Source organism: Lemur catta, chromosome 20, assembly GCF_020740605.2.
Source record: "Lemur catta isolate mLemCat1 chromosome 20, mLemCat1.pri, whole genome shotgun sequence".
NCBI lineage: Eukaryota > Metazoa > Chordata > Mammalia > Primates > Lemuridae > Lemur > Lemur catta.
Window position 1 is genome coordinate 4,066,303 of NC_059147.1, and position 26,772 is coordinate 4,093,074.

Consider the following 26,772-nt stretch of genomic DNA (forward strand, 5'->3'; position numbering starts at 1 on the left):
TATGTCTACAATTACAGGTTTTGCACCATAAATCATTTAATTCTCAATAAAGAATAGACGCACTGAGGGAATGTTGCAGCAATGTGGCTTGAAGTTTGGGCTGGGAAGTTTTTCATGAATCACCTGGGAAAGCAGATGAAACAAATTTGCATATTCTCGGCACCAGCAACTCATCTGGCTCTCCCGGATGAGTAGTCTCATTGGTTTCATTCCTTACCGTGTTGTCTGGTTGGATCAGCCCACCGCAGGGGATGAGGTGTATCCACCACCAAGCCATGTAACCTTGAATAAGTTACCCGTTCACTCTGAATCTCACTTCCTCATTTATAAAATGAAGGGATTACACAAGATAATGCATGTCTTAATTCTAAAATTAAAAATTTGTAGTTTCTCTATAGAAAGTTCAATGGGAAAGGTTTCTTACCATTGCTTAAGTCTGGGCTGGCCTTTGGACTTGTTTTAATCAGTAGAATGTGGGGGAAGTGACATTGTGCCAGTTCTAAGCCTAAGCCTCAAGAGACCTCACATGCTTCCACTCTCTCTTTCGTAACCCCACCAGCTTCCACAAGAACGAGCCTAGGCTAGTCTGATGCAGGATAAGAGACCATATGGAGCAGAGATGAGCCAACCCAACAGGACCTGCACGAGTGACCTCAAAGACAGAAGCACCACCCAGCTGAACCCATCTTCAACGGTCAGCCTGAAGAATTGTGAGTTAAATGAATGGTGGTTGTTCTCAGCCACTGTGATGCTTAAATTTTGTGTCAGTTTGACTGGATTAAGGGATACTAGATAGCTGGTAAAACATTATTTCTAAAGTGTGTCTGTGAGGATGTTTCTGGAAAAGATTAGAACTTGAATCCGTAGACTAAGTGAAGAATATTGCCCTCACTGATGGGTGGGCAAAATCTAATCTGTTCAGGGTCCTGGAATTTCCTGTAACATGTAAGTCTAATTCAGCACTTGATGTGGACATTGCCATTGTCTTTGTGTCATTCATCCTGGGCTTGTAGAGCCTCCTACTGATATCTCACTACCTGTTTACATAGCAGGTCTCTAAAGAGCTGACACTGTGATTTATAATGAGAAATATATATATTTTGGTCTTCATCCTCAGGTCCTGGCACAGACCTCCTAAAACCTTTGTAATTTCATAAGCAAATGGGGGTGCTAAGTACACCTTTTATTCCAATGTTTGGTCTTCCATTCTGGTTCCTGACATAGAGCTCCTAATCCCTTGGAATTTCCTGAGTGATAAGAACATGTTTTGTTCTAACGAGGTGATTCTTGGTGGAATCCTGGATGGGGACTGGTCACCAGAAAGACCAAGCCATGACAAAAACTTGGAACTTTCAGCCCCATCCTCCATCTTCTGGGAAAGGGAGTGGGACTGGAGACTGAGTTAATAATCAATCTTGCCTATGTGACGAAACTCCCTTAAATATCCACAAACTATGGGGTTCAGTGAGCTGAACATGTGGAAGGTAGCACACCTGGAGAGGGCATGGGAGCGCCTCATCTCTTCTTATATACCTTGCCTGCATACCTCTTCCCCTGGCTGTTCATCTGTATCTTCTGTAATGGCCTGTACAATATGCTGGTAAACATGAGCAAATGTTTCTCTGAGTTCTTTGACCCATTCTACCAAGTGATCGTTGAACCCAAAGAGGGGATCGTGGGAACCCCCGATTTATAACCAGTGGGTCAGAAGTACTGGAAGCCCAGACTTGTAAGCAGCATTCAAAATGAAGAGCAGTCTTGTGGGACTGTGACCGCCACAAGTCCAGGTAGATCGTATCAGAACTGAATTATAGGACACTAAGCTGGTGTTGGATAATTGGCCAGTGTGGGAAAAACCCCACAGATCTGGTTACAGAAGTGTTCTGTGTTAAGAGTAGGAGTAGTAGGAGAAAATGGTTTGTTTTTTTCTTACTATACATTTGTGTTTTTTTCTCTATTATACAACATGCACGTGAGTGGAGAGAGGGTTCCCAGCTTTGGAGGAGACCTGAGGCAGAAAAGCCAATAGAGTAAGACTCAGCCGACCTTTGAGGGAAACGTCTGTGTGGATGGAGTTGCCCACCATGACTACAGCTGAAGTCACAGTGGGCCCAGTGATGCCAGCCAGGGCACAGGAACATGTTAGAGTGACCTGCCCAAGCCTACAGCCCATGCTCTCTGCCCTCTGTGTCATGTTATTCCTCTGGGACCAGATGTCACCAGTGTCAGGACACCCTGGGCTTGCTAGTATGCATCCTCTTGCCCAACATGTCAAGCTTTAATTGAGACAACTCAACAATTTCCCCATGCCAGGAGTTCTTAAGTTTTCAGAGAGGACTTTGGAGAAAATTATAAGGGTTTTAGCAGCTCAGTGCCAGGAATCAGAGATGAAGACCAAAATATATTTCTTCTTATAAATCACAGAGTCAGTCACACAGGCACAGCCCACATGCAGGGGATTGGTGCCCAGCCTCTCACCCTTCGAAGGGGCAATTCTGAGGCACATTCTACACAGTTCCCTAGAAAGTGTCCAGTAGGATTGGGCCTAGTTGCCCACGGCAATAATCAGCTCAATGACATGCTTGTGTTGGCTCTTCCCTCCTTCCTTGTATCCTTCTCCCTGCTCCCTCACTCCTGCTTCCTGAGGTCGCCGCCAAATACACTGCCTGCACCCAAGTCTTTGCCTCAGGTTCTGTTTTGGGGCCACCTCAGTACACTCACTTAACTTTTCCAAGCTTTGATTTTCTCATCAGTAGGGGAAAGATATATACACATATATACATAAGCACATTACTGTGTCAAACTAAATAACTCTATCTGTCTGTCTGTCTGTCTTCTCTGGCACACTGCAGATGTTCAACAGCAACTAGTTCCCAGCCAGGGAAGATATCTTTCTCTCAATCCTGACCCAAATTCTCCAGCTTTTTCTGAGTCTGTGAATCTCTGCCCTTTACTCCTGGAGCTTTGCCTTGTATAAGCAGAGTGGAATATAGAAGTTTAGTTAGTAAAGCATGTCTTAGCACTTAGAATTTATCATTTGACCTTCAGCCTTCTGTCTGCTGTGCCATGCAAGTTTTGTCTATGTGAAGAAGAGCAGGCTGTCCAAAAGGATGCTCGGGGAGCAGTGGCAATGTGCCCGGTTCTACCACGTCATCCTGACTTTTAGAAAACAAAAATCTACTCAGTTCTTCAATTAGCAGCCCTGCTGGTGGCCCAGACAATGGTTTTCAGAAGCCGGCAGCAGGAAACCCAGGGAGAAGCCACTGCTGATGTAGCAGAATAAAGGATTCTGGTTGTCTGTCTATAACTTGTGACCTTGGCTGGTAGAACTGAACCTATGTTGATCATACTGTGATTAATTTAATCTCTTTGCTCCCTCTGGATGGTCCATGCATCCTAATATATTTTTTTTTTGAGAAAATGGTTAGATTTCTTCATTGGAGCAGCCATTTCCTAGGTTTTAGTGTACTATGAGAATAACCGGAGTCAGAGATGGGGGAGGGGAAGAGACGAGAGAGAAACAGGACAGAATGGTTCATCAGTGACTTTTCACCCCTAGAGACTCTGATCTGTGATCCTTCTCTCAGGGACTGATTTGATCATGATTCCCAAACTACATTTTTGGTACTCTTGGGGTTTAATAATTTTCCATGTTATTACCAGCACTATTTAAGACTGAATGAGATCTTAGTATGGAAGTTATTCTAATTTTTATTTCCCCAGGCTCCAGCCACAATGCCCAACTTGATTCACCCAGGAGAGGAAGAAAAAGAACGTAATGTCTTTTCTGTGGCTATCCTGTCTCTATGTGAGAGACCAGGTAAACTGCACCCATCCAGTTCCTGCTGGATGGACGTGGGGAAATAAGAGTGCCACGTTTTTGCCCTGGGCCCTGAGTCAAGTAAGAATCCTGAGTATGTGGAGGAAAAGAGCTGGTCTCTGCATTAAATATGTCCCGTGGAGGAGATTTATGACCAAGTAGAGATCCTGTGCCCTCCTTCATTTAACAGAACAGTCAGCCCTGGAGTGTAAGACAGAGGCCTTGCTGACTCAGGTGTGATGTAGGCGTGTGGTTTAAAAATGGAGCACCTCTGACCCTGATTTGATCCAAAGCAAGATGCAAATGTCAGGCCCGCAGGGTGCATGTGGATCAAAGCTTTCCCTGGGCATCAGCTGACAGCATCGTGTTCATGAGTACCTAGCCTGTCGCTCCTGACCGGGGCCCTGGGGTGTGGGAGGCAGCACAGAAACATGGTGTGAAATCTGCTCCGTCCGCCTGCTGCCTGGCGCTGTGGCATCGCTCTCTACTCCAAGCGCGGAGACCCAGTCTGGAGTCCCCGTGGCCCGGGCCTGCTTCTGCAAACGTGAGCGACCGTGCGTGGACTCCAGGGGTGCCAGCGCCCCTCCAGCGCGGCGGTTTGGTGCATCTGAGGAGGAGGCCCATTAGTTTCCGGAGGGGGTTGCAACAGGAGAAATGGTTTGTTTCTCTTGTCAGGCTGTGTGGCAACGACTTCAATTAGTGCTTGCTCTCTGGTGGGCAACACCAACGCTCCCTTTTTCACAGTGAATTACCCAGTGTTTTAGGTATTAGGTTTCTTGTTTTCCTTCCTTCTAGATACTTTTAGGACATTTTTAACATGGCAGCCTAATAAGAAACATGAGAGGAAAAAAAAAGGTGATGGCCTGTGGATTCCATTTTCTGTGCAATTAACCTCTGCAGTAGGCTACTTAGTTTCAAATTTCCCAGTGGGGGGAACCAGCCTTCCAGACAGAGAATGACAGTATGGCACACTGGGGCCGTGCAGACCCCAGACATCAGTAGTAAAGACGCATTCCCACTTCCCAATGCCAGGTTGGATTGTGAAGTCAAGAGAATAAAGCGCCTTTTCTTGGATTGCCTCAGTAGAAAATATTTGTCTTGAAGACAAAGACTCTTAGGAACTGGTAAGGTAAAAAGATGGATTGAAAACTGTGTGTTTCCTGATTTCTGCTACCCACACCACACACAGCCTGAAAAGATTTATAGATTTTAGTCTTACATTGCTATAAAATCTTTCTTTTTTCATTCATTAAGTAATCTTTGAGTGTATTTTCTGTGCCAGGCACTATTACAAGGCAACAGAGATACAGAATATTAGGGTCTCTCTCCTAATGGTGTTAGGGAGACAGATATTAAACACACAAATAAGTACATCATCATTTGGGGTAAGATAAGATGAATAACATAGAAGAAGAAAAATAGGGTGCAAAAAGAGTAGATAGTAATAGGTTAATTATTTAGTGTGGGGAGTTGAGAAAGGCCTCTCTGAGGAAGAGATTTGAGTTGAAGTCTGAAGGGTGAATAGGAGTTAGTGAGACAGAGAATGGGGGGCATGTTCCAGGCAGGGGGACACCATAAGTGAGGTACTGAGATAGCAAAGGGCTCGGACTGTTTGAGGAAATAAAAAGAAGCCCAGTGTGGCTGGGGTGTGGTAATTGGTGGAGAGGCAGGCAAGAAGACAGGAAAGCGTGCTCCAAGCCAATCAAGATGGGCCTTGGAGATTCAACAAGAAGTTTGTACTTTGTCTGAACACAGTGGGAAGCTTCTGAAGCAGCACTATCCAACTGAAAGTTTCTATGTTCCATAATCTGTGCTATCCAATATTAGCCGCATGACTGTTGAGTATTTGAAACATGACTAGTGCAATGGAGGAACCGAATGTTTAAGTTTATCTAATTTTAATTAATTTAAATTTAAATGGTCCCAAGTGGCTAATGGCTACTGCATTAGACAGCACAGCTTTGAAGGGTTCTGTGGAAGAGAGTTACAAAAGTGGATTTATCTTTTGAAGAAAAATCACTCTGGCTGCAGTTTGGAGAATGAATTGAGAGGGCAGGGAGGAAGTGGGGTGGCCAGTTAGGAGCCTGGGCTGGAATGGAGGCAGTGGACGCAGGGAAATGCGGATGCATCTGCCATGCGTTCTGGGTGGAATCACAGGACTTAGCTGTGGGTAGATCTGGAGGGTAGGGAGAAGGGAGGGTGAGAGGGGTCAAGAATAATAATGCCCAGGATCCTGGCTTGAAAGCTGGTCAGAGAGGGTGCCGCCTCTGACCACGGCAGGACGCGGGAAGAGGAGCAGATGTCAGAGCTGGGATGGAGGAGAGGAAGGGTTTCGCTTTGACACTGGTGGGGCCTGTGCACACATGGAGATGCCAGTGGCGGCTGACCACTGGAATCTGGAGCTCAGGACACGTTCCGTGGACACTGTGGGCCTCAAAGATGAGTAGCAAGAGAAGGAGGCTAAGCATTGTATTGTATTGGTTGAGTGTGAAAGAATTTGAGATGAATAGAGTCAAGGCTAGAGATAAATTGGGGTTTTCAATTAACAATGTTGTCTCTGCCTGCATTCCTCTACCAGAAGAGATTATTGGGATATTAGAGAAGCAGGTTATCTTTATGTATCTACTTAGGCACAACATTTATTAAATATGCACTTGGGTAACAGTTTCCAGTGTTTTTCTAGGTGCAGGTGAAACACTATGAGTGGTGTAGGGGGTGATTTTAGATAAACACAAAAAAAGCATTAAATAACATGAAAATATCATAAGAAAGTTATTTCCTTTTTATAATTTTTTTTATTTCAGCATATTACAGGGGTACAAATGTTTAGGTTATGTATATTGCCTTTGTCCCACCTGAGTCAGAGCTTCAAGCGTGTCCTTCCCCCAGACGGTGCGCACCACACCCATTAGGTGTGAATATACCCATCTCCTCCTCCCTCGCATCTGCCCAACACCCGATGAACGTTACTACTATATGTGCACTTAAGCATTGATCAGTTAATACCAATTTGATGGTGAGTACATGTGGTGATTGTTTTTCCATTCTTGTGATACTTCACTTAGTAGAATGGGTTCCAGCTCTATCCAGGATAACACAAGAGGTGCTGTATCACCGTTGTTTTTTGTGGCTCAGTAGAACGGCATGGTATACATATACCACATTTTATTAATCCAGTCATGTATTGATTGTATTGATGGGCACTTGGGTTGTTTCCACATCTTTGCAATTGTGAATTGTGCTGCTATAAACATTTTAGTGCAGACTTAAACCTAAGGCATGAAACTATAAGAATTCTAGAAGAAAATGTCGGAAAAACTCTTATAGACATTGGCTTAGGCAAAGAATTTATGAAGAAGACCCCAAAGGCAATCACAGCAACAACAAAAATAAATAAATGGGACCTGATCAAATTAAAAAGCTTCTGCACAGCCAAGGAAACTATCATGAGAGCAAACAGGCAACCTACAGAATGGGAGAAAATATTTGCATGTTACACATCCAATAAAGGGCTAATAACTAGACTCTATATAGAAATCAGGAAAATCAGCAAGAAAAAATATCAAACAACCCTGTCAAAAAGCGGGCAAAGCACATGAACAGAAACTTTTCAAACGAAGATAGACTAGCGGCCATGAAAGATCTGAAGAAATGCTCAACATCTCTAATCATCAGGGAAACACAAATCAAAACCACAATGAGATATCATTTATCTCTAGTGAGAATGACCTGTATCAAAAATTCCCAAAACAACAAATGTTGCTGTGGATGTGGAGAGATAGGAACACTGATATACTGCTGGTGGGACTGCAAACTAGTACAACCTCTGTGGAAAGTAATATGGAGACACCTCAAAGATCTACAAGTAGAACTACAATTTGCTCTAGCAATCCCATTACTGGGCATCTGCCCAAAGGAAAAAAAGACATTTTATAAAAAAGTTATTTCCTTTTAAAATTTCTTTCCCTCTTCTGATGATAGGCGAAAGTCTCAGTTTGTTGTAAGCATGCCCTGAACACTGAACACTTGCTAATCTGTTTCTAACAAAGGGAGGGTAGACGGCAGGCTCCCAGCCCTTGGCAGGAAACAGAACTTAGCCAGTTAAGTAACACTATTTTGTTTTCATTGTGTTTATCTTATAGTTATTTTCTTTTTAAATCCTAAAGATATTTTTAAAATTTTGAAACAACTTCAAGTTTACAGAAAAGTTTAAGGATCTTATACAGAATATTTCCTTAACCATTGGAGGGTAAGTTGCTAATACGATCACTCCTGAATAATTGATTATGTAATTCCTACAAACAAGGACATTCTCTTCATAACCACAATACAACCATTAAAATAAGAAACTTACCATTCAAGCAGACCCCATTCAAGTCTCACTAATTGCACCAAATGTCCTTTATAGCAAAATAATCCAACCCAGGATCACTGTATTCAGCTGTTGTATATCTTTGGTCTTCTTCAGTCTTCCAGTTTCTCAGCGTTTCCTTGACTTTCATGACCTTGACACTTGTAGAGATCAATCACACGTCAGTTATTTTGTAGAATGTCCCACAATTTGCATTTTTCGGACATTTCTTCATGATTAGACCCAGATTATGCATCTTTGGCAAAATATCACAGAAGTGATGCTGTATTCCTCTCACTGTATCCCATCAAATGGAACACAGTGCTGGTTTGTCCCATTACAGATAATGTTAACTCTGATTACTTAAGACGGTGTCTACCATGTTTTTCCACTGTAAAAACCTACTCTTTTATCCTCTGTAATTTATGAGCATTTTACAGGGAGGTATTTTGATACTATGTAAATATTCTGTTCCTTGTCAAATTTTAAGTACTAGTTTTAGCATCCATTGATGTTTCTTGGATGAATTAATCATTACTTTGATTGCTGCCAAACAGTGAATTTCTGATTCTATCATTCTACTATTCCTTCTGCTGAGAAAAAGCTTTGTCTTTTCCCAATTTATTTATTCATATCTGTTTGGACTCATAGATTCCTATTTTATTCAATTGGTTATAATCTCTTACTATCATCATTTATTTTGATGTTCAAATTGCCCCAGATTTGACCAGTGAGAGGCTTTCTTGTCTGTACTCTCTCCTTTTGACACGTCCTCATCATTCTCTGAGCAATTCCTTGCTGTCTGGCACAAGGTTCTCCAGACTTTTCAGCTCCCGCCATTTCCCCAAGGAATCCTGGTTGCCTTTAGTGGAGAATGGTATTTGGAAACCAAGATCTGGATGTTAAATGTGCTCATTGCTCTTGGGTGTCATTGTTCCCAGGCCCTCTCTCTGTCTCTGTCTCTGTCTCTCTCTCTCTCTAAACACACACACACAATACACAATTTATCAATATAAATACATGTAAATATAAATTTCTATATTTATTTTTAACCCTAGCTATCTGTCTACCTATCATGAGTTCATACTAATTCCAACCCAGAACCACAGGTTTCATTCTAGTTTTCTCCCTTTGCATATTCTTAACTTCCTTCGCCAACCATGAGAAACCTGGCTTCCATTAGCACGAAGGTATTTACTGCTTGGAGCCGCCCCACACACAGCCAGGCTCTAATCCCTCCATCACAGACACCCTTCTCCTCCTACTTGGGCTCTGACACTTTGCACTGGGTCATCTTCCCTTCACCCCATTGTGGTTTAGTTCTCATTCTGCTCAGGCTCCAATGTCCCCCCTCAGCTGCTGCTGTAGTCACCCCTCAAAACACACAGTTGCCCTACTTGCTTGGACCTGGCACCTTGTGCTGGCTGCTGCCACCGCTTTCCATGGATGCTCTCTTTACCCAGATGAGACTCCAAAACTGCACCCTGGGTTACACAGTTACCCTCTTGGGTCCCAAGGTCCCTGTCTGTCCCTCCCACATGCATGGATGTGTTTCATGCTTCTCAAGCTTCAACACCTTGCATTGTGCCATCATCACCACTGCCACATCCCCACACACTGACTCTGACATTGCACTCCATGCTGTAGGTATGTCCTCCTTCCCTCACTTGTGGCACCTCACACTGGGCCACCTCACAACCCACACAGACCTACCTTGCTTGGCCCACCTAATGGCTTTTGGATTGAATTTTTCAGGAAAGAAGGAAGGAAGGAAGGAAAGGGAAGGGAAGGGAAGGGAATGAAGGGAAGGAAGGGGAGGAAGGGAGGAAGGGAAGGAAGGAAGGAAAGAAGGAAGGGAGGGAAGGGAGGGAGGGAGGGAAGCAAAGGAGGGAAGGGAGGGAAGGAAAGGAGGGAAAGGAGGGAGAGAGGGAGGGAGGGAAGGAAGGAAAGGAGGGAAGGGAGGGAGGGAAGGAAGGAAGGAGGGAAGGAAGGAAGGAAGGAAGGAAGGAAGGAAGGAAGGAAGGAAGGAAGGAAGGAAGGAAGGGAAGGTAGGTAGGTGGAGTTATTTTTTACTTATAGCTAACATTTATTTTCCATTTATAGAAAATACAGAATAAAATTTCTTTCTTAAAAAATAGAATATTTTTAGAGCATTTTTAGGTTCACAGCAAAATTGAGAAGAAGACACGGAGATATCCGATATATAATACACCCCCACCCCCACACATGCAGAGTCTTCCTCATTAACGATGTCCTACACCAGCATGGTATGTTTGTTACAACTGGTGAACCTACATGGACACATCATTATCACCCAAAGTCCATAGTTTATGTTAGGGTTCACTCTTGGTGATGTGCATTCTGTGGGTTTGGAGACATGTGCAAAGACAGGTACGCACCATTACAGTGTCATACGGGTAGTTTTACTGCCCTTAGAGTCGTCTGTGCTCCACCTCTTCATCCCTCCCTCCCCTAACCCACAGTAACCTATCCTTGAACTATGTATATAGTTTTTACTTTTCCAGAATGTCATATAGTTAGAATCACACAGCATGTAGTCTTTTTAAATTGACTTATTTTACTTAGTAACATACATTTAAATTTTCCCCATGTCTTTTCATAACTTGATAGCTCATTTTTTTTAGAAATGAATAATAATCCATTGTCTGACTGTACCACAGTTTATTTATCCATTCACCTATTGAGGGACATCTTGGTTGCTTCAACGTTTTGACAAGAGATTGCAGAGAACTGTATAATTTCTTCCTTAAATGTTTGGTAGACTTCACTAGTGAAATCATCTGGGCCTGGTACTTTCTGTGTTGGAAGATTATTAATAACTGACTTAATTCCTTTAGTAGATATAGGCCTATTCAGGTTGTCTATTTCTTCTTGTGGGAGTTTTGAAAATTATACCTTTCAAGAAATTGGTCCATTTCATCCAAGATAACAAATTTGTGGGCGCAGAGTTGTTCATAATATTTCTTTATTATCCTTTTAATGTCCATGGAATCTGTAGTGATGTCTCCTCTTTCATTTCTGATATTAGTCATTTGTGTCTTCTCTAATTTTTTGTTCTCACTTAGCCTTTCTAGAGGCCTAGGGACTGTAATAATCTTTTCAGAGACCCAGCTTTTGGTTTTGTTGACTTTCTCTATTGAGTTCCTCTTTTTAAATTCTTTGATTTCTGCTGTAATTTTTATTATTTCCTTTCTTCTGCTTACTTTGGATTTAATTAGCTTTTCTTTTTCTAATTTCCTAAGGTGCAAGCTTGGATTATTGATTTTAGATCTTTCTTCTTTTCTGACATGTACATTTAATGCTTACTTCAAAGCACTGCTTTTGCTGCATTCCACAAATTTTAATGAGCTGTATTTTTATTTTTATTTAGTTCAAAATATTTTAAAATTTCTCTTGAGATTTTTTCCTTGACAGATGTGTTATTTAGAAGTGTGTTGTTTAATATGCAAGTTCAGATTTTCCGGCTATCTTTCTGTTGATTTCTAATTTAACTACATTGTGGTCTGAGAGCAGATACTGTATGATTTCTATTCTTACAAATGTATAAAAGTGTGTTTTATGGTTCAGAATGTGGTGTATCTTGGTGAATTTTCCATGTGAACTTGAGAAGAACATATATTCTGTGGTTGTCGAATGAAGTAGTCTATCAATGTCAATTAGTTGATTGTTGACTTCAACTATGTCCTTACTGATTTTCTGCCTGCTGGATGTATCCATTTCTGATAGAGAGATGTTGAAGTTTCCAAACATAATGGTGGATTTATCTATTATTCTTTGCATTCTTATCAGTTTTTGCCTCACATATTTTGATCTCTGTTGTTATGCACGTACACATTAAGGATTATTACATCCTCTTAGAGAATTGACCCTTTAGTCATTATGTGGTGCCTCTTTTTATCTTTGATAACTCTTTTTGCTCTGAAGTCTTCTCTGTCTGAAATTCTTATAGCTACTCTCACTTTTTTTTTGATTAGTGTTAGTATGGTATATCTTTCTTCATCACTTTATTTTTAATCTATGTGTCTTTGTATTTAATATGGGTTTCTTATAGACAAAATAGTTGGGTCTTGTTTTTATGTCTATTCTGACAGTCTATTTCAATTGATATTTTTAGACTATTGATATTTAAAGTGATTATTTTTTATTTCAAAATATTAATTAAGGGGGTACAAGTGTTTTAGTTAGACGGATATCCTGTATAATGCTTAAGTCAGGGCTTTTGGTGTGCCCATCACCAGAATAGTGTTCGTTTTACCCAATAGGTGAGTTTTTATCCAATAGCCATGCTCCCACCCTCCTCCATTCATGGATTCTCATGTCCTTTATATCACTTTGTGCCCATGTGTACCCATATATCAGCTCCCACTTATTAGTGAGAACATATGGTGTTTGGTTTTCCATTCCTAAAACACTTCACTTAGGATAATGGTCTCTAGTTCTTTCCATGTTGCTGCAAATGACATTATTTCATTTCTTTTCTATGGCTGAGTTGTACTCCATGGGTGTGTGTGTGTGTGTGTGTGTGTGTGTGTGTGTGTAATATATATATATATATCTCATTATTTCTTTGAGGAAGCTCTATACTGTTTTTCATAGAGTTGTACTAATTTGCAGTCCCACTGACAGTGTATAAGCATCACTTTCTGCATTCATGCCAGCATCTATTGTTTTTCTTTGACTTTTTAATAATGGCCATTCTGATAGGGGTATAGTGGTATCTCATTGTTGTTTTAATTTGCATTTCCTTGATGATTAGTGACGAGCATTTTTTATGTTTTTGGCCTTTTGTCTATTGTCTTTTGAAAAACTTCTGTTCATGTCTTTTACCCACTTTTTGATGGGGCTGGGTCTTTTATTCGCTTGCTGATTTGCTTGAGTTCTTCTAGATTCTGGATATTAGTCGTTTGTTAGATGAATAGTTTGTGAATATTTTTCTCCTATTCTGTAGGTTGTCTATTCACTCTGTTGATTATTTCCTTTGCTGTACAGAAGCCTTTTAATTTAATTATTAATAATTCACTTATTCATTTGTTTTTGTTGTTGCTGTATTTGTCTTTGGGGTCTGAGTCACAAATCCTTTGCCTAGGATAATGCCTAAAAGAATTTTTCCTACATTTTCTTCTGGAATTTTTATGGTTTCATGCCTTACATTTAAGTCTTTAATCCATCTTGACTTAATTTTGGTATACGGTGAGAGACAGTGATCCTGTTTCATTCGTTTGCATGTGGCTGTCTAATTTTCCCAGCACCATTTATGGAATAGAGCTTCCTTTCCCCAGTGTATGTTGTTATTTCCTTTGTTGAAGATCAGTTGGTTGTAGGTAGATGGTTTTTTTCTGGGTTCTCTATTCTGTTCCATTGGTCTATGTCTTCATTTTTATATCAGTACCATGCTGTTTTGTTTACTATAGCCTTGTAGTATAATTTGAAATCAGGTAATGTGATGCCTCCAGATTTGTTCTTTTTACTTAAGATTGCTTTGGCTTTTCAGGCTCTTTTTCTGGTTCCAAATTTAGCTTGGGATTATTTTTTCTGGATCTGTGAAATACGATGCTGGTATTTTGATGGGGATTTCATTGAATGTGTAAATCACCTTGGGCAGTATGGACATTTTAATGATGTTGATTCTATCCATCCATGAGCATGGTATGTTTCTCCATTTGTTTATATCATCCACAATTTCTTTTATCAGTGTTTAGTAGTTCTCCTTGTAGAGGTCTTTAACCTCCTTGGTTAAGTATATTCCTAGGTATTTTATTTTCTTTGTAGCTATTTTGAATGGTATTGAGTCTCTGATTTAACTCTCAGCTTGACTGTTATTAGTATAGAGAAATGGTACTGAATTGTGTACATTGATTTTGTAACCTGAGACTTTGCTGAATTTATTTATCAATTTTAAGAGTCTTTTGGTGAAATCTTTAGGGCTTTCTAGGTACAAGATCATATTGTCAGGAAACATGAATAGTTTGACCTTCTCTTTCCCAATTTGAATGCCCTTTATTTCTTTCTTTTTCCTGATTGCTCCAAGTAGGACCTCCAATGCTATGTTGAATAGAAGTGCTAACAGTGGGCATGCTTGTCTTGTTCCAGTTCTTAGGGGGAATGCTTTCAACTTTTCCCCATTTCGTATGGGTTTATCATGTATGGCCTTTATAATTTTAAGGTATGTTCCTTCTATGCCTAGTTTATTGAGGGCTTTTTATTATGAAAGGGTGCTAGATTTTATTAAATGCTTTTTCTGCACCTATTGAGACAGTCTTGTGGTCTTTGTTTTATTTCTGTTCATGTGGTGAATCATGTTTATTGATCTGCATATGTCAAACCATCCTTATATCCTTGGAATGAAACCCACTTGATCATGTTAGATTATCTTTTGGATGTGCTGTTGAATTCAGTTTGCTAGCATTTTCTTGAGGATTTTTGTATTTATGCTTATAAAAGATATTGGTGTGTAATTTTCTTTTTTTGTTGTGTCCTTTCCTGACTTTGGTGTCAAGGTGATACTGGCTTCATAGAATGAGTTAGGGAGGATTCCCTCCTCCTCAATCTCATGGAATAGTTTCTGTAGGATAGGTACCAGTTCTTTGTAGGTCTGGTAGAATTTGGCTGTGAATATATCTGGTCTAGGGATTTATTTTGTTGGAAGAATTTTTATTACAGCTTCATTCTCACTGCTTGTTATTGGCCTATTCAGAGTTTCTATTTCTTCCTGATTCAGGTTTGATAGGTTATGTGTTTCTAAAAATTTATCAATTTTCTCTAGGTTTTCCAGGTTTTGTGTGTGTACAGGTTTTTGTAGTATTAACAGATGATTTTTTTTTTATATCTGTGTTATCAGTTGTAATGTCTCCTTTTTGTTTTTGGAATGAGGTTATTTTAGTCCTTTCTCTTCTATTTCTGGTTAATCTGGCTAGTGGTCTATCGATTTTGTTTATCTTTTCAAAGAACCAACTTTTTGTTTCATTGGTCCTTTGTATTTTTTTTCCATTTCATTTAGTTCTGCTCTGAGCTTTTTTATTTCTTTTCTTCTGCTGGCTTTGAGTTTGGTTTGCTCCTCTTGTTCTAGTTCCTTAAAATGTGCCATTAGGTTGTTAATTTTTGATCTTTCTTTCTTTTTGATGTAGGCATTTAAGGCTACGAACTTTAACCCTTAGGACTGTTTTATTGTATTCCATAAATTTTGATAGCTTGTGTCCCTTTTGTCATTCAGTTCAAGAAATCTTTTTATTTCTATCTTAATTTCATCATTGATGCAAGGATGATTCAGCAGTAGTTGTTTAATTTCCATGACTTTGTGTATATTTGAGTGTTTCTCTTGGAATTGATTTTTAGTTTTATTCCACTGTGGTCTGAGAAGGTACATGGTATGATTTTGATTTTTTTTTTGTTTTGAATTTACTGAGATGTGTTTTGTGGCCTAAAATATGATTAATCTTGGGAAAAAACCCATGCATTGAGAAGAATGTATATTCAGTAGTTTTTGGGTAGAATGTTCTATAAATGTCTGTTAGGTTTTAGAATCCCATTTAAATCCAGTGTTTCTTTATTGATTTTCTGCTTTGATGATCTGTCCAGCTCTGTCAGGGGGGTGTTGAAGTTCCCCACAATTATGATGCTACTGTTTATTTCCTAACTTAGATCTCGTTGAATTTGCTTTATGAATCTGGGAGCTCCTGTGTCAGGTTCATATACAGTTAGGATTTGTATGTCTTCTTGTTGAACTGCTCCCTTTACCATTATATAATGGCTTTGTCTTTTTATACCATTGTTGATTTAAAGCCTATTTTATCTGATATGGGAATGGCTATACCTGATTTCTTTTGGTTTCCATTTGCATGAAATATTTTTTTCCACCCCTTTATCTTGAGTCTATGTGAGTCCTTCTGAGTTAAATGTGTTTCTTTGAAACAGCATATACTTGTTTTTTTTTTAATCCATTCAGCCAGTTTATATCTTTTAAGTGTGGCATTAAGACCATTCATGTTCAATGATAGTATTGATATGTGGGATACTGTTCTGTTCATCATGTTGGATGATAACTTGCTGTTTTGTTTTCCCTCTTGTGCTATAGTTTTATAAAAGCTATGAGTTTTAACTTTTGGATGTTTTTACACTGGTAGGCATCTAATGTGCTGTTCCATGTATAATGCAGTTCTGAATATTTACTGTACGGCAGGTCTCTTAGTGACAAATTCTCTTAGTGTTTGCTTATCTGGAGAAGTCCTTATTTCTCCATCATCTATGAATCCTCCTTTTGCACAATATAAAATTCTTGGCTAGCAGTTTTTCTTTTAAGAAGACTTAAAATGGGGCCCCAGTCCCTTATGGCTTGAAAGGTCTCTGGTGAGAAGTCTGCTGTTAGCCTGATGGGTTTTGTAGACTAGTTGTTCCTTTTGTCTTGCAGCTTGTAGAATTTTCTCCTTAATTTTTACTTTGACCAGGTTGATGACCATGTGTCTTGGAGATACCCTGTTTGCTACAAATCTTCTTAGTGTTCAATTACCTTCTTATATCTGGCTATCCGATTTTTTGGCTATCCCAGGGAAGTTTTCCTCAACAGGACCCTTGAATGGGTTTTCCATGATTATTGTTTTTTCTTCTTCTCTCTCAGGGATACCTATAATTTGTATATTTGTTTGCTTCACATAGTCCCATATTTCCCTGAGTGATTGTTCATTAGTCTTTATTCTTTTTTCTACATCTTTGACTGACTGGGTTACTTTGAGAGCCTTGTCATCAAGCTCTGAGATCTTTCTTCTGCTTGGTCTAGCCTGTTGTTGAAGCTTTCTGTTGTATTTTGAAAATCCCTAAATGACTTTTTCATTTAAGTTCTGTTATATCCTTTATCATGTTGCCTAGCTCTTTATGACTTTTTCTTTTTTTCATTGATGTCCTGAATTTTTTTTTCTTTTTGCTTCGTGTTGGTTTTCAACTTTCTCTTCAGTCCCATTTACCCTATTTGCCATCCACATTCTGAATTCCATCTCTGACGTTACGACCAATTTCCTTTGGTTGCTGTCCATTGCTGTGTATCCATTGTGATCCCTTGGGGTGTTGAACTAGATTCTTTTTCATGTTTCCAGAGTTCTTTTGCTGACTTATTCTCATCTGAAACATCTTCTGTCATTTCAGGGCAGCTAGGTTTGCGGCTCACCAGTTATGCTTTGCTGGGAACTCTCCTACTTAGTGAGAAGAAGGAGGGGGTCGCTAGATGATGCTTTTGTGATCTACTCTGGAAGACTGACCCAGCAGGGGAGGGGTAGGTGCACTATAAGCCCATTCTCCTGTGATTGCCATAGTCCAAGGTGGTGCTAGATGATCTTCACGCAGAGTTGTGGGTCATTCCCCAGGCTGCTAGTGGAAGCTCAGATTGGGGGCTTGGTGAGTCTGTCTCCATGGAGGCTGGTGTTGCAGGAGATTGATCTGCCTGATTCTCCCCACAGTTGTGACAGTGGCAGCTGGGGAAGGCTATCTAGGCAGTGATAGTGGTCAGGGCTATGAGTGTTCACTCCAACCAGGTCCAGGTCCAATGATGGCTCAAGGCTAGTGGGTCCCTGGTGGAGTGTTGGGTCATGGAGAGGCAGTTCCTGCCAGAAAATGGATAGGAACTACAGGGGCAAGGCCATGGGTTTCAGTGGCAGTGCAGAAGCCTCAGGGGCAGAGCCGCAGGGGCTGCAGGCAGTGTGTGGGTTTCGGGAGTGGGACTGTGGGGCTGGGCTGCTGGGCGGCTGGGACATTCCCCCTGCCCAGGTTTCATGAAGGCAGTTGCTGTAGGGCTTCTCAGGTTGACTCTGTCATGCCCATTCAGCTCAAATGCCTCGTGGGGGGTAGGAGTGCTTGGCTTCCAGTCACAGGGTGTGTGAAAGTATTCCCTTTCTCTGCTCCCTCCCTTGTCTGGCTGGGATAATGTGGAGGTGGCTGCAGCAAAACTTCCCTGTGTAGACCTGGTACATTGGACCTGAGAGTTCAGAATGTGATCAGTTGCAGCAACCTAGGAACAAAAGCCACTAGGTCCTTCCTGTGCCCACTTTCTGGTACAATGATGCTTCACAGACTCTAAGAAGCATCCTGATCAGTCTGGAGGTCTGTGGAGTGGTGGGGGACCCCTCACAGCTCAGGCCACGGTGTCCGTAGTGGAGGGGGCATGGAGCCCCTGGGTTCTTTCCTCCTGTCCTTCCCCACACATAGATGCCTCCCCCAGGTACCTTTTGATCTTGTTGAGTGGACCACCGTGTCTTCCCTCTCCTTCATTCTGAATCTCCCATTTCTTCTCCAATGATTCACAAAACTCTTTTCAAGATGGCCCATCTATAGGTAGGCTTCAACTTTCAATCCTCTCCTTGAGAGCCACATGCATGGGCTGCTTCTAGTCTACCATCTTGCCATTCATTTCTTCTATCATTTTCTTTATGTAGATCTAAGTTTCCTTCTCTCTGAAGAACTTATGTCAACATTTCTTGTGAGGCAGGTCTATTGCAATAAATTTCCTTAATTTTTTTGAGAGTCTTTATTTCTCTTTCAATTTTTTGAAGGATAATTTTGCAGGGTTCAGAGTTCTAGGTTGGTATTTTCTCTTAACACTTTAAATATTTCACTTCACCCTCTTCTTGCTTGCATGGTTTCTAAGGAGAATTTACATGAGGCTCTTATATTTGCTCCTCTATAGGTAAGATGGATTTGTTTTCTTTCTAGTTTCTTTCAAGATTTTTTTTCTTTACCTTCTAATTTCTGCATTTTAAGTATGTTATGCATAGGTGCAGTTTTTGTGTGTGTGTTTTTAAAATTTATCCTTGTTGGTGTCTTCTGAACTTCCTGATCTGTGGTTTAGGGAAAATTCTCAGTAAGTATTATTTTGAATATTTCTTCTGTTTCTTTTCCTTTTTCTTCTCCTTCTGATATTCCCATTATGCACACATTATACCTTTTGCAGTTGTCCCACCATTCTTGGATATTCTGTTCTATTTTTTCAGTCTTTTCTCTTCTCTTTGCCTTTCAGTTTTGGAAGTTTCTATTTGGGATATCCTCCAGCTCAGAGATTCTTTCCTCCACCATGTCCAGTCTTCTAATGAGCCCATCAAAGGCATTCTTCATTTCTGTTACAGTGTTTTTCATCTCTGGCATTACTTTCTCATTCTTTCTTAGAATCACCATCTCTCTGCTTACATTACCCATCTGTTCTTGCATGCTGTCTACTTCATCCATTACAGCCTTTAGTGTATTCATCATAGCTGTTTTAAATACCCAGTCTGTTAATTCCAGCGTCCCTGCCATATCTGAGTCTGGTTCTGAGCTTGCTATCTCTTCAAACTGTGTTTTTTGCCTTTCAGTATGCCATATAATTTTTTCTTTATAGCCAGACATAATGTACTTGGTAAAAGGAATTGTGGTACATAGGCCTTAGGTAACAGGATGGTAAAGTGTTGGGGACAGGCAGCGTTCTAAAGTCCTATGATTAGGTCTAGGTCTTTTGGTGGACCTATACCCCTTGACTGCAGACTTCACAAGTGTTCCTCAACCTCCCTTTACCCCACCCTTAGTGGGGACAGAATAGTTAGAGTGGGCTGGGGTTGGGTATTTTCCTTCCCTAGCTTAGTTAGACTCTGATAAAACTCCAAAAGTTTAGGCTCTGGCAAAATAGCTTCTCTGAGAGCAGGCCTTGTTAAGAATACAATGCTCTGGCATATTTCAGAATGGTTCCTTTTCCCCTTCCCCCTGTTGGAATCACAGGGGATTTTTCTCCAGTTCACCGTGAGAACCCTGTGGAGCTGCTGGAGATAAAACTCAAAAGTGTGGGGGTCCTCTTATGACTGGCTCCTCCTGTAGCTTTAACTTTCATACTTGTCCACAATGAGATTCTAGCAATTTGTCAGCTGTAGCTCAGGTTTTCCTACCCAAGTACTGGCTCCTGTGGAGGTTTCAGCTCATGGGTTTCTGCTCTGTGAGTTTTGATTCTCCGTATCCAACTCTCTGTCTCTCCAATTTTAAGGGCAGCAGTTTGCCTGTGGCCATAGTTCTCTTATGGATCTCAGAAGAGTTGTTTATTTTTTAAGTGTGTTCAGCTCTTTACTTGTTGAGACAGAGTGAAAACTTCCAAGCTCCTCACATAACAGATGGAAAGTCTAAAATATCTTTAAAAATATATACTTACTTGGATTAAACAGTGAGTCTAAATAAAAGGATGACTTTAATAAATAATAGCACAATTGGTATTCTAATAGCTGAAGTTTGGGAAACACTGCAGTGGTCTAAGGGGTGTTGGGGCAGAAACAATCTCTTTCTTTGCTTACTTCAGCTCTCTGGCTTAATAACCACTCTACCATCCACATGCAGTTCCCTGGTCACACAGAGTCTGCCTGCATGCATATTCCGGTGGCCATCTGGCCCTGAAACAAAAGGTGTGCACAGCAGAGAGCCCCCACCGCATCAGCTGTGATTTATGAGCTCCTGTGTTTGGAGGAGTGGCTGCTCCAGGCTACACTGACTCAGCACCCCCAGAGCAGCCTGTCTGAACATTCCAGCCCCTCCTGGGGAACGCTTGTCTGTGCAGTCACTGTCTAGTCCAGATCCAGAACCCCAGGGGCACTCTGCTTCTTGCCCCATGCCACTTCACTTCCAGCATTTCTCTCCTTTTTCCTCCTCTGTTTGGAGGAGATGCCCTCCCCTCCGAGCCAGTCTCAGATAACCTCCCTCCCTCCTGTCAGCTGGATTGCTTTGACCAGCCTTAGGTTTCCCTTGGTATAATTGTCAGGCTCCTCTGGGCACTCTACTCAATATCTACTTCCCTGTTTGTGCCTCTGTCCATCATATCTCCTCTCACTTTGCAGGACTCTGTCCTAGAAGAGTGAAAAAAAAGAGGATGAGAAGTCAAAAGATGCAGGTTCAAGTTGTCATTGTGTGCTATGAGTGTGTGTGTCTGTGTGTGTGTAGGAGGAAGGTGTCTAATGAGCAAGTGATTGAGCATCTCTGAGTCTATTTCCTCTGAGTGATCCTCTGGACTTCTAGGCTGTCCTGAAACAAATACCCTTTATCCTAGTAACAGCTTAATTTCCATTTGGGCAATACCCCACTGTACACTTCTGAAGATGAACAGCTCCTGAGCCCACCTCTTACCATGGAAGCTGAGGGTACCAAATCCTTCCTCCACATTCCCTCCATCCCCCACCTTAGCCAGGGGACAGGAATGTGATATAATTCAGTCAATCAACTACTCTCTTCTGTGACCTTGATGGTTGGTAAAAGCTGGAGAGACCATCTGGAGCCTGGATCCTTGCCCGTGTTGGTAGGGAGGATAGGCCAGAGAGGTCCTGCTGCACAACTCAAGCCAGTGGGTCCTCTGGCCTCCCACTGATTCTCTGAACCTTAATTCCTTTCCTTACATCCCCTTTTTGCTTAAGAGAGTCAATTTATTTCTGTTTTTCACAACCAAGAGTCTGATTGACACAGCCCCTGCCTGTAAGACAAGAATAATAATATCTTCCTAACAGGGATTTTGTGTTGGCTAAATGAGCAAGCATGCCACCCTCCTAACTTGGTGCCTGGAACATGAAAACTGAGTTTACGGAAAGCTTAGTATATGTTGGACCCTGATATAAACAGTATATAACCTTAGCTCACAGAATCCTCCCAACGAACCTATAAGAATGGTTTTACCATTTGACAGAAGTGGAAACTGAGGCATGGGGAAGTTAGGTAACTTGCCAAGGCCATGCTGCTGAAAGACAGAATCAAGCTTTGTTTCCAGGTCTACCCAATATTAGAAATCTTTATTAACTCTCCTCCTTTCTCATTTCTCTATCTTCACTCAACTCAGCTTTGAGGGCTATCAGTGTGGGTTTGGAATTAAATCAAAGGCTAACTAAATAAGGACTAGAAATCCGAAACAGCCCTCAGGTGAGGTCCTACGAGTGGGGTACCCCCTCTACTAACTCTGACAGTAATGCCCTTGGTATGTCACGTAGAACTGTGTTTGCCGTGTCCTCCTGCCATGAAATAGCTCCTGAATGCTAAGCCATGCATGAGCCGGGGCAAAACGCAGCCAAGGAAGGCAGCCAGCGTGGCTTTGGGGCTCTCAGGCTGCGAGCCTCCCGACAGTGTGACTCGGCTGAGGGAGTACAGGCCAAGATGGGAACGCGAAGTGTGAACCGGAGGGAGCAAGGTCCGGGTAACAGTTTTGCAGGTTGCTGGGAAGTGCCCATGCGAGAGTGGCGAGGCCAGGAAGGGGGTGCGGGAGAGAGCGAGTGGAGGGCGGGCTATGTGAGGTCGCAGGATCCACTCAGATCCCACTGCCAGGGAGACTCAACCGGCCACCGAGAGGCTCCCACTCAGTTCCGCAACATCTCGGGGGCCTGTGGAAGCCCCTCTAGCAGCACCAGGGCCCTGCGAATTCTGGTACTTCCATAGTCTTTGCTGGGTACCAACCTGAGCTTCTTTAGCTGCAAGGGGCCAACTAAAACTAGCTCTGAAAAGATGAATTCCTAAGCCTGGTAAGTGGGCAGTCAGGAGATAAACTGCCTACAGGCACAACTGGACCTAGATGCTCAAACCGTGTCTTCAGAACTCCCTGTCTTTGTTCCTGATCCATGTGTGAAAAATGAAAAAGAAGGGGAAAAAAAAGAAAAGGGAACGGAAGAAGGGAAGAGGGAAGGGAAGAGGGAAGGGAAGAGGGAAGGGAAGAGGGAAGGGAAGGGAAGGGAAGGGAAGGGAAGAACTCCCTGTCTTTCTCCCAGGGCTTGGCGCACTTTCCTCTGTCGGCTTCGTCCTCAGCAGCACCCGGGGAGGCCAGCGGCCCGGCGGCTCCCCGCTCAGCAGTCAGGAAGGAAGGAGGGCACTTCCTTTCCAAGTTTCCAGAACAAGTCCCAGGCCTGATTCTGACTGGTCTCACTTGATCATGTGCACGTCCCTCCGCCTATCACCGAGGTCAGAGGTAGGTCCTGCCCTGATTGGCCATGCCCGCGAAGGGGCGGGGCCAGGGTGCGGGCCCTCCCCGCCTCTGCGCGGGGGCGGAAGTGCCTGTGCCGGAAGTCCCTCGCGGTCTTCCGGGTTTGGGGGGAACGTGTTTGTAGCACTGAAAGGAAGGAAAGACTCGCGCTGCGCCCCCACTTCCTCCACTGGCTGCCTGGCGACGCCCTGCTGAACTCTGCTGGGATTTGGGGACCGAGAGGTGGAGCTTTGTTCCCAGAGCAGAAGGCCCATTTTACACTTTTATTCTGGCCCATTTTTGCTCCCGAAGGCTGTTCCTGCTTCCCGAGGTCAGCGCTGGCTTTTTTCTCTTTGTGTGCTTTCCTCTCCCCGTGACTTGCAGCCACTGCATGCCCGGCGCATTGTCGCATCCGATGCTGGAACACTGAGAGGAGGAAGCGGAGCGCAGCCTGCCAGCCGCTTCCTGCTCCTTCTTGTCAGCACGGAGCACACGCCCTCGGCCCCAGGGCTGCGCGTCTTCTTGCACAAGGCCTTGTCTCGGCCGCCGTCTCTGCCTGGCCCACGCTGGGCGCCGTGGAATGGAGGCAAGCGGGAGACGGAGAGGATGTGTGAGGAGGAGGATGAGCGGCTGTCTGTGCCGAGGAGCGGAGAGCAGAGGTGCTGTGCCCCTCGGGGAGGGGGTCCGGTCCCCAGCCTTTCCGCTCCCTCTTTCTCAGCAGAGCTCTGGGCCGCACGGCTGGCTGCAAATGTTAATTGGGCACAACTTAACTTTATTTGACGCCATTAGCACTGCTATAATAATCCATAAAGCGCAGAATGTGCATCAGATGCACGTTTACTGTGTAAAAGCTATATCTTAATCATATTAATTGAAGTTTCAGAGTAGATGCGTTTCCTTTTCCAGCCACAGTTTATTACATTTCATTAGCATCATGTTAATGGCAGCACAATAGCAGAAACTCTGGTCATTGAAACAATTTTCTGATGGCTCAACTACATTTTCTGTGCTGTTAACTCAAATGCTAGTCTGGTTAGTCAGGGTTTCTCTGCTGGTGGAAATTACCTTCTTCCTTTGTATCTGCAAATTCCTCAAGCATGAGACAAACCCAGCTTACAACACTTTAGACTGATTTTTACCGACTTAATCATTTGTGGGGCCTCCCAAGAATCTCGGTCTAGAGACAAGGCTGGTCCTGGGCTGCAAAGTGTGCCTGCCCCCTTCCCTCCTCCTTCCCTCCCTTCCTTTCTTCCCCACTTATTCCAAAGCAGATTTGGAGTAGCTTATAAAACACAAACAGCAGGACACAAATAAATAAGATGAGTGTAAAAGGATGCTTGAATTCAAATCCTGACTCCATCACTTCCTAATTGGGTGACTTCAGAGAAGTTATTCCATGTCTCCAGGCCGTGTTTCCTGTCTGTGAAATGATAGCAGAGCCACTCCTCCTAGCCTGCTGTGAGGGTTGAATGTGAAGTGCCTGAGGTCAGCGTGGCTGGGGTGAGTGAAGTTGGGGAGAGGCCGGGTTGGGTCCGGCAAGTCCTTGAGGCCTGCAGCAGGATCGGCTTTCATCCCCGGGGCAGTGGAGGGCCACTGGGCACTTATGGGCCGGGAGGAGGCACTTATGGGCCATTGGGCAAGATGACTGTGGCTGTTTCATGGAGAAGGGACCACAGGGGGAGGGGGCAGCAGGACCAGTGAAGAGGCTGCTGCGAAAGATACTGGAGTCTTGGATGAGGGAGGGGTGAGGGGCATTAAGGTGGGGTCCATTTTGAAGGGGAAGCTGACAGGCTTTGTGACAACCTGGGCGGGGACGTGAGAGAAGGAGGGGACCCGAGGATGCAGCATTGTCCTGAGGCCCATCTTTCCACCCTGAGCGCAGTGCCTGCTTTGTTACTGAGGAGGGGTCAGCCTCTTAGAGCTTCATCACCTGAGCTGCTGAGGAGCAGAGCCCCCACGTCACTCCAGGACGGGAGACTCCTGGGACTCTCAAATGAGCTGGGGGCATCCAACTGACTCACATCTTAAGTCTGTACGTTGTTTGAAGTGCTTCTCCCAGCTTATCATGCTTCTCCTCCCACGCTGATCCTGTGCATTAGACAGAGCCCTCGATCACCCCATTTCACAGATGAGCAAACTAAAACCTGCAAGAGATGATAAATGACACACCCGAGAGTATATACTTAGTCGTTACGACGTGAGGATGAAGGAAATAATCTGAAAACTTTGGGATCCTAATGAAGAAAGGTGTTAGATGAATCCAAGGTATTCTAATTGGAGGAAAAGATACTGGACTCGGGAAGGGGTGAGGAGTGCCAGGCCAGCACAGTCTAGTCTAGTCATAAAGTTTAAAGAGTAGTAAATATGATTCTTCCCTCCCCACTGGTCTCTTGATTTAGTGATAAAATTTTCTAGATAATATACAAAGTGGAGCCAATGTTTGATCTCCTCTTGTAAAGCTACGTGTTATTTATGTGTGTGTGTGTGTGTGTGTGTGTGTGTGTGTGTGTATTCTCAGTTAATCCCAGGAAGGACCCCAAGAATGCAATTATCCCCATTTTACAGTTAGGTTTACTGAGGCTTTTTTTTTTAAAAGGCAGAGTCCTGCTCTGTCTCCCTGGCTAGAGTGCTGTGGCGTCAGCCTAGCTCACTGCAACCTCAAACTCTTGGGCTCAAGCGATCCTCCTGCCTCAGCCTCCCAAGTAGCAGGGACTACAGGTACGCATCACAACGCCTGGCTAATTTTTCTATTTTTAGTAGAGACATGGTCTTGCAATTGCTCAGGCTGGTCTTGAACTCCTGAACTCAAGTGATCCTCCCACCTCAGCCTCCCAAAGTGCTAGGATTATAGGCGTGAGCCACCACGTCCAGCCACTGAGGCAGTTTTGTCCTTTGAATAGGTTCTATCCTATAAACTGCCGAGTCTCACATGCAATGGAATCACCTTCATAAAAAGCTAAGCCAAAATTTCAGTTAGAAAGGACAGGTAAGTTCAGGGATCTGTTGTGCGACATGGTGACCGTAGTTAATAACGATATATTACATGATTGAAAATTTCTAAGAGAGTAGATTTAAATGTTCTCACTATGAAAAAAATTAAGTATGTGAGGTAATGCCTATGCTAATGAGCTTGCTTTAGCCATTCTGCAATGTGTGTATATATATTAAAACATCACGTTGTATGCCATAAATATATACAATTTTTGTCAATTAAAAAAATAGCAGAGCCCGCAAGCAGTTTGTGCACTTCGTGCTGTCCCCTCAGAAGGGATTTCGCGTCAGAGCTTATATCTCCAGCAGCTTTCTAATGTCAGCCCTAAATGTGGACGTCAAAACACATCACCCTCCAGGGACACTGGGGCCATCTCAAGACTGAATGTTTAAGTGTCTGAAACAGTGAAATACAGCTCTTGGGTTTACAGCAAAAAGCCGAGAGGCTGCATCCTGGGGGGGCTGCGTGTCGGGCGAGCAGCGAGGGCGGGAGAGGTGGCCGGGGCTCCTGTGGCCCGGAGGGTCCTGTGGGTAGTGGTGTGCCAGGCCTGCAGCGGGAGCCTGGCCCAGTGGTCAAGTCCCTGTCTCATTGTTTGTGAAGCAAACAGGCGATGTCACAGCAGATTATGCTGGTGTCAGAACAAGCCAGCTGAAAACACATCTGAGACTGAG

The 26,772-nt window shown here is 43.0% G+C and overlaps 1 long non-coding RNA gene across 1 annotated transcript; it reads left to right on the top strand.

The window, feature by feature from the left end:
- Window positions 1–516: 516 nt before the first annotated feature.
- Window positions 517–24,552, top strand: LOC123625116. Its single transcript, XR_006730370.1, has 4 exons — window positions 517–710; window positions 3,724–3,775; window positions 22,919–23,115; window positions 24,516–24,552. It is a non-coding gene; the product is annotated as an uncharacterized LOC123625116 (long non-coding RNA).
- The last annotated feature ends 2,220 nt before the right edge of the window (window positions 24,553–26,772 follow it).